This window comes from Bombus affinis, chromosome 14, assembly GCF_024516045.1.
Source record: "Bombus affinis isolate iyBomAffi1 chromosome 14, iyBomAffi1.2, whole genome shotgun sequence".
NCBI classification, from domain to species: Eukaryota; Metazoa; Arthropoda; class Insecta; order Hymenoptera; family Apidae; genus Bombus; species Bombus affinis.
Genome location: NC_066357.1, coordinates 3,092,266 through 3,099,353, shown reverse-complemented (window position 1 = coordinate 3,099,353; position 7,088 = coordinate 3,092,266).

Here is a 7,088-nt window from a genome sequence, read left to right as displayed (position 1 = left end):
ATGAAAAAATAGAACCAGAAGGTTTCCCAAACGTAGCACTCGTGAGAAAACCAGACAGGCCCTCGAAACGCGGAAGCTGCGCGTAGATTACACGGATCACAGTTAGACGAGGGTTTCAAGGAAGCAGGCGAAGAAGAAGCGTGAGCGGGACAACAAAGAGGAAAGAAAAAAGAAGGGGGAAATGCCGCAACTGCATCGCCACCACACACCTCCAGGGGCAGCTTGCTGGCGAGCTGACCTAACGGGACCCTCGTAACCGCCCCATCGCGTCGAGGGTAGGGGATCAAAAAAAAGTTTTGATGAAAAAAAGAGTCCAGGTTAGCTTCAACCCTTCCGCATACCAGCGGTGGATCAGCCGTTTAGAAAGTAGAGAGATTCTTACCTAGCCATCATCAACCCCTTCTACCATTTCCCTTCAGCGTCTTTCTTCTGCCAGATTTCGTAGCTTCCTATCCCCTCTTCCTATTTTTTTTCCTTCTTTCTTTTTCCTTTATTTCTTGTGTCGGACGTTGGTTCTTCAAAATCACGTACCAGCTACTCGAGAACCAATTCCAGCATCTTCACCAGGTGCCTGGAAATTCGCTGGCTGCTTACACCCGTTTCCTGCATCTTCGTAAACCAAGATGGTAAGAGGATTGGAAGCGATTAAGATAAAGTAACGTTTAAAGAACGATTGCGATAGCTCACCGAGGCAACAAGGAAATTAATCGAATCAATGCGGCGATCGTGCGAATATGATTTTCATTCAGAGTAACGGAGTTTTTATGGAATACGGAAGGTATTTACTTCGTTTTTGCATGCAACGATCGTATGTTATTCCTGCTCCGTTTTGCATACTTTGAGTTAATTCGCAAATTATCGATCATTTTATTTGTATCGGAAATATCGACTGTGGAATAAAGTTTCTTTCATCAGTTTGTTATTCAGATCAAATCCTGTATATCGGACGAAGAATTCGGATTATCGTTACACTCGTTTGATCGATCAAATGTTCTTTCGAGACAAATAGGGTGTATTAAAAAAAATTGATACACCTGTCAGAGTAACATTCTTTATCGCTAATATTTCTTACGGAGCAAAGGCACGTAAGAAGAATGATTGTTCTCAAGATCGTTCGAAGGTCTCGTTGCGCGTCATTGCAACGTTGCATAAAGCAAAAACGCACGATCGAAGAAATCGACGACCTAGAAGTCTGATAAAAAAAAGTGACCTTATAGACAATGGCTTATGTTGTTCCTATAGCAGTTACCTCATCAACCCAAACAATATCTTTTACCAATGTCCCGATATCGAATTCTAATCCCAAAGTTGTAAACTTCAGTGAAACGTTTGGCTTATGTTGTTCCTATAGCAGTTACCTCATCAACCCAAACAATATATTTTACCAATGTCCTGATATCGAATTCTAATCCCAAAGTTGTAAACTACAGTGAAACGTTTATCCTGGATCGACCATCCCAAACGTGACAAAGCGTCCAGAGATGTTTCAAAGGGAAGAACATCGATTCCACACTCAATCGTGTTCTCCTCGACTCATTTACACCTGTTTGGCCCTGTTCAGTTATCGGGTCGATCGATAGCTATGTGTTCGAGAGACACAGGTGCACTTAACTTGTCCACGTTTGTCACGTGATCGTGGAGAAAATGCCGCGCACCTTTGTCCGTTCTTTTATCCTTTGCCGTTTCTTCGTTCGTTTTCCTGGGCTTGTATGGTGCGGTGTCACGCAAGAGTGTGTATTTGTGTATACGCGCCGCTCATTCGTCTTTTCCCGGCGTCCACTCCATATCACTTTCGGTTTTAAGGAAGCCTCCCGCGGCGTCCGCGCAGGAATGCATGAAATCCGTGACGGCACCACGAAGGAATCTCCCTTTCGAATCGTCGAGGACGTAGACGCCCGCTCGCGGGCTCCCTCTTCCCTTTCACGCTGATAAGATTGCCCCGAAGCAACGAAAAAACGCTCGTGTATCGACTACCTACATCATTTCCACCCTCTCCAGCCCCTTTACCACTTTTTCAAGATAATCAACGAGGCCGGCTTAAGATGGTCACGGTAGAAGGTTACAAAATACTTTCACGTTGATAAGATTGTATGGAGGAAAAAGAAACGTACCCTAATTTTCGACCCTGAGAACTCGTGTAATTACGACGTTTACGAGATTCCATCTAATATACGTTTCTTCGCCAATTCTTTTCAGCCGAGTTTCAACCCTTTTACGATATACCCGGCACAAGAGCAAATTCGGGCAGATAACCATAAAAGACAATATTGCACCCTTTTTCAATTAGTATAAGATAGGATTATTCGAGTAATATAATAAATTGAGTAATAATTTGCCTTGTAATTCGCCAAATTCGATTATCAACGATTTTTGACCGATCCACTACTTAACTCGTTATCGGCGACACGATATTTTGTTTTGTGCAAATTATCTTATCGTTATTTCTGCACCATTCTCCGATACATTGTTTCAAAGTACTCGTAAAAGGGGGAGTTTCGTCGAATTTGAATTCTTCCTGAGGTGAATTGTTATACGTGTTAGTTTATTAAAGAGACGAGCGATGAAATTGTGATAGTCAGTGTATATTAAAATCACTTTAAATACAAGTACAGAGATAGTGTATGCCAATCGTTATCGTCGCTCGGTATTCGATTGTATGTCTCGCTATAATGATTCGCTATAATGCTTATTATACTCGTCGCTATACTGATTCTGATTGTCTTAGAGAGCACGTTCGTCTATTTGTGGTCTTACAAAAAGTTCAAATGCAACTCTGGTTGACAATTACAAATAACGGCGATAATGTTTTGTCCAGAGTTCGTTTACTTTTGAACCTAGCAAATCAAAACAATGTTGACACTCCAAAGCACAACAATATGAGTCATTTGCGATTCGAATCTTCCATTGACTCATGTACCGCTACATTACCACCCCTAATCAGTGTCGTCGGCGAATGGTAGTGATAGAACGCGAAGAAAAGACGAGGCACGTTCGCTCGCCGACTCGCTGACCCTTGAAAATATGCGGATAAGCAGAGGAATCCTCCGGTATTCAAGCCGGCTCAACATTTCGTGACGCATCGATGCTCAAGCGCGGCGCGCTCATCCGCCGGATAGAACCGCATCACCGATGAACTGTGCAACGAGCTTTAACACCGGCGCCTTAATTACACGCTGTCCTGTTCAAGCGCTAATCGCCGCTACTTATATACCTATGTTGTCGAAACGAGCCTCGAGGATAGGGTTGCCACGTCGCGTATTAGCCGTTTCGCCAGAACCAACAGTATCGAGAAGAGAAAGACGGCCACAAGTTACGCGAAATGACGTGTAAGACGATAATTATTAGAATTTACGTACGTTCATGATCGATATCTTAATCTGCTATTAACGTCTGTGGCTTAGGAGAAGAAAATCTTTCAATTAGAGTGCGTAACAGTTGATCTTTGGATGGGACAACATTTGCGAAACGTGATCTCGTACAAAATCATTAGTATGCTTCTGGTTGCGCGTACCAACCATAAAATGGTCAAGAAAATGTAAATATATAAACTGGGAAGGTCATTCACCAGATGCTAATATAGTAAAACATTCGTAGTATACCATATTATGAGAGAGTTGTATCGTCAATTACGGAATAATCAATTTTGGAAAAATTTGGGAGGTGAAGCTTCATCATCGTCCATCGTTCCGCGTATCATTCGACATATCGTTGGTGGTCCTGAAGCTTCTAAAGGTTCTATAGAGGAAGCAGTCGGACGACATTCATCGACCGTAGTCCATTTAACGAACACGAAGCCTATTGATTTCGAATGCAGCGATTGCTAACCGTCCGTGTCGTATCGTCTAGACGCTTCCGACGCGATTGAATTCATTTCGCACGCGAAACCGTCGATGAATGGGCCATGTATTCGGATCTGAATGAACCTACTTTTAGCTTCGATCGATATGATCACCAAAGTATCGTACGGAAAGTTTCCTTTTTGCCGATGTATCCTTAGTAGTGGCGATATTAACGCAAGCGCAGGAGCGTCAATCGCGTTTTTGTCCAACGATATTGCGTTCTATGAACTGTTGCAATGATCGAGGAGAGTCTGAAAAGCTAGCATCCCCTTTACCAGACGCGATTTCAATAAATTCCAGCTCCAGCATCGAGTTTCGTTAATTCGTTCCATCCGAGAAGAGACGCGACGTAGCAAGGCGGCGATCGATTAAAATAATAAATTCGAATAATTGCGCGACACGTATCAAACTTGGTCCATTAACGGAAGCCGATATTTTATCGGAATGTCCGCGAGGCGCGATCGATTACGCAAGAGCGAGCTCTCGCGTCTGAAAAATCCCCGGCGAAGAATGCAATCGCAGCGGATCGCCAACGACACGACGGAAAACAGAGACGGAACGAGAACGTGAACGAAAGAAGGAAAGAAACGGCACGGGGAAAGAGGAAGAACCGGCTGGATCGAAATCGAGAACTGGGAGAAAGGAAAAAAGGACGAAGCAAGGACAAGGAGGATGTATCTCCCTCCTCCTTCCTTTCGTCGAGTTTCTTCGCATAGGAGCACGGCAATTCCATCGTGGTCAGATCCTAGGTAAGGTCGTTACTCACATCGGGAACCAAATAAATTCATGTCCTTTCGCAACGACAAACAGCATCGATGCCAATCGGACAGGCAGAGGACTGAGGGCGTAGGGCAGTCGTAGAACAATATAGTAACCTCTCATTTCATCCTCGTCAGAAGAACGTATCGAAGAAGGCTCGATCTTCGACGAGATAATGCGCAACCGATCCGCAAGGACCATGGTCGAAGTGACAAGTATCTCTATCTTGCCGTCGATTTGTAATATGAAAAGAGAACTCGAGTTCTGTCGGTTGGTTTTACGCAAAGTTTATGAGCAACCCTTCGACGAAGCTCGGAGAATAGAGTCGTTAGCGGGCTGTCAAACCGCGGAGATCTTGCATCATTTCACTTTTACCTGTGTCGTATCTCCCTCGAAGGTGCCCCTTTCTATTCGTGTATCTTTTTTTTCTGCTCCTTTCACTTTCTCCGAAACATAGTTCACCTCTGTTCTTTTGCCGCCCTTAGTCATTTCCTTTTTTGTTCTTCGCCTTCTCCCATCCATTACTTTCTTCGTAGAAGGGCCACCTTCCAAGCGTTCGTTATCGATCATATCGGATCTAAACCCGCGAAACAATAGACCACCGAACTGTTTTCTCGCACCTGTCGCCGCTACTGATCTGGAGAGACGAAAAGAGCGACCTCGTTAAGAATTTGACAAGAATTCTAAAGGTTGCACTTCAAGTACCATCGATGATTGCCAATAAATGGGATTACTATACCGAACCCAACTCAAATTTATGAAAAAAATATTAATTTTCAAACCTATAACCTTCCATTCTTTACAAAATCTCTACCATGATCTACGTCTTTAAGTTTATATTCCCAAAGCATCAACATTGTAGCTTCTACAAGTATCGAGAGATTCTACTCGACCAATCGACCCGCTCGCCAGTCGACGACCGTTCGCTTCCAGTGAGCGCCGTTCCAGTCGCAAATGTCAACCGTGGCAGGAGGGAAAACGCAGCCGGAGGGAAGGAAGAAAAAAAAAGGAACGGGAAAGAGACGAGTGACTCGTTCGAAGACGATTTTGCAAGGGAGCCGAGCACGAGCCGCGGGGAAATTGGACGCCTCAAATGTCACATATCCGCGCGGTTCGATTAAATGTCGCCAGTGAGGCGCTCGCGACTCTCGGCCCGTGGCACTCGATACGCGGCGCGTCCTTGTTGAAATTAAATTGGAGGGCCTCGCGGTGCACGTAGAAAAGATCGCTCGACGAAAGGAAATTACGCAATTCACCGCAAAAGCCGCATTGGCAACCGTATGTATCCTGTCGTCCCGCTGCGTATCGATGCAACGAAGATCGATTTCTCGTTACGCAATCGCGCACAGGTGGAGAGGGTAGAAAGAAAGTGGCGACGAGCGTTAGCGGTTCGGGAACTTTCTTGCATCGTAAACTACACGAAGCGACTTCCTCTCTTCCGCAAAATCGCCATCGACAGACGGGCTGCGTTAGATGGATTTTTAACGATTAGGGGAGCGATATGATGGAAAGTGGAAGGAAAGTTGCAAAGAGGAAATCCGCCGTATAACCTTTTACCGTTTTCTCCTTGAGAGTGACAGGGAAATTCATTTATTCGCGTGCCGTTCGTTTTGTTGTACTTTTAGTACTCTATGGTGAAAGGAAAGAATTATAAATTAAGGAAATGCAAAAACCGAAAGGTTTTTTGAAAGTAATAGGAAGATCCTTTTATTGTTATGATTTAGGATTTTGTTATAATTGCAGTATTTTATCGCAGGAGCAAGCGATGATTGGTAGTAACGTTTTTCTCTTATTTAAAAGCAACGTTGATTAAATTGTGATCGAGTATCGCCCGTAAAAGAGGCGTATTAGAGAAGATTTTGTTCCACTGATCGATCGTATAAGCTGTAAACAATGCGACAGATGCGTAAGAAAACGTAAGGACGTTGAAATTACGCAAACGACTCCCGGTGAAGTTGCACGTTTCATCTGCGTATCTTCGAACGCCTGATATGACACGAAGTGCAGGAGGTAGATTCCTTGTGTTACAGATTTCCTTCCGGTTGTGTAACAAGCGCCCGGTTACACCCCATCCCTTCGTCTAGTCAACACCCCCTCGTTCTGTTGTCATCGACAAAGGATCTGCAGTTTTCGAAGAGCGTTTTTTAATAGTTTCCGATCAATCTAGGAAAAGAGGGGAGAAAGAAAGGGGAAAAAAAACGAGAACGAACGGTGCAGCGGTTGCTTGGATGGTTGTCGACAAACGCCGACAGTTTTTCGGTCCCTTGAGTGTCCATGCACAAGCGGGAGGGAATACAAATGCAGGAAGTTACGCATCCTGTGCGATCGATCTATCGCTCGCAGGATCGTGCTTCGGTCTTTATTCGACCGGTCCTGGACACTCTAGACGCAGATAGAGAACATCGATCTTAGAATACTTTCAAATATTCCACTCTAATTTTACTTTTGCTAAGGCAAATGCTACGTGTCTAGAAAATGAATTATTACAGT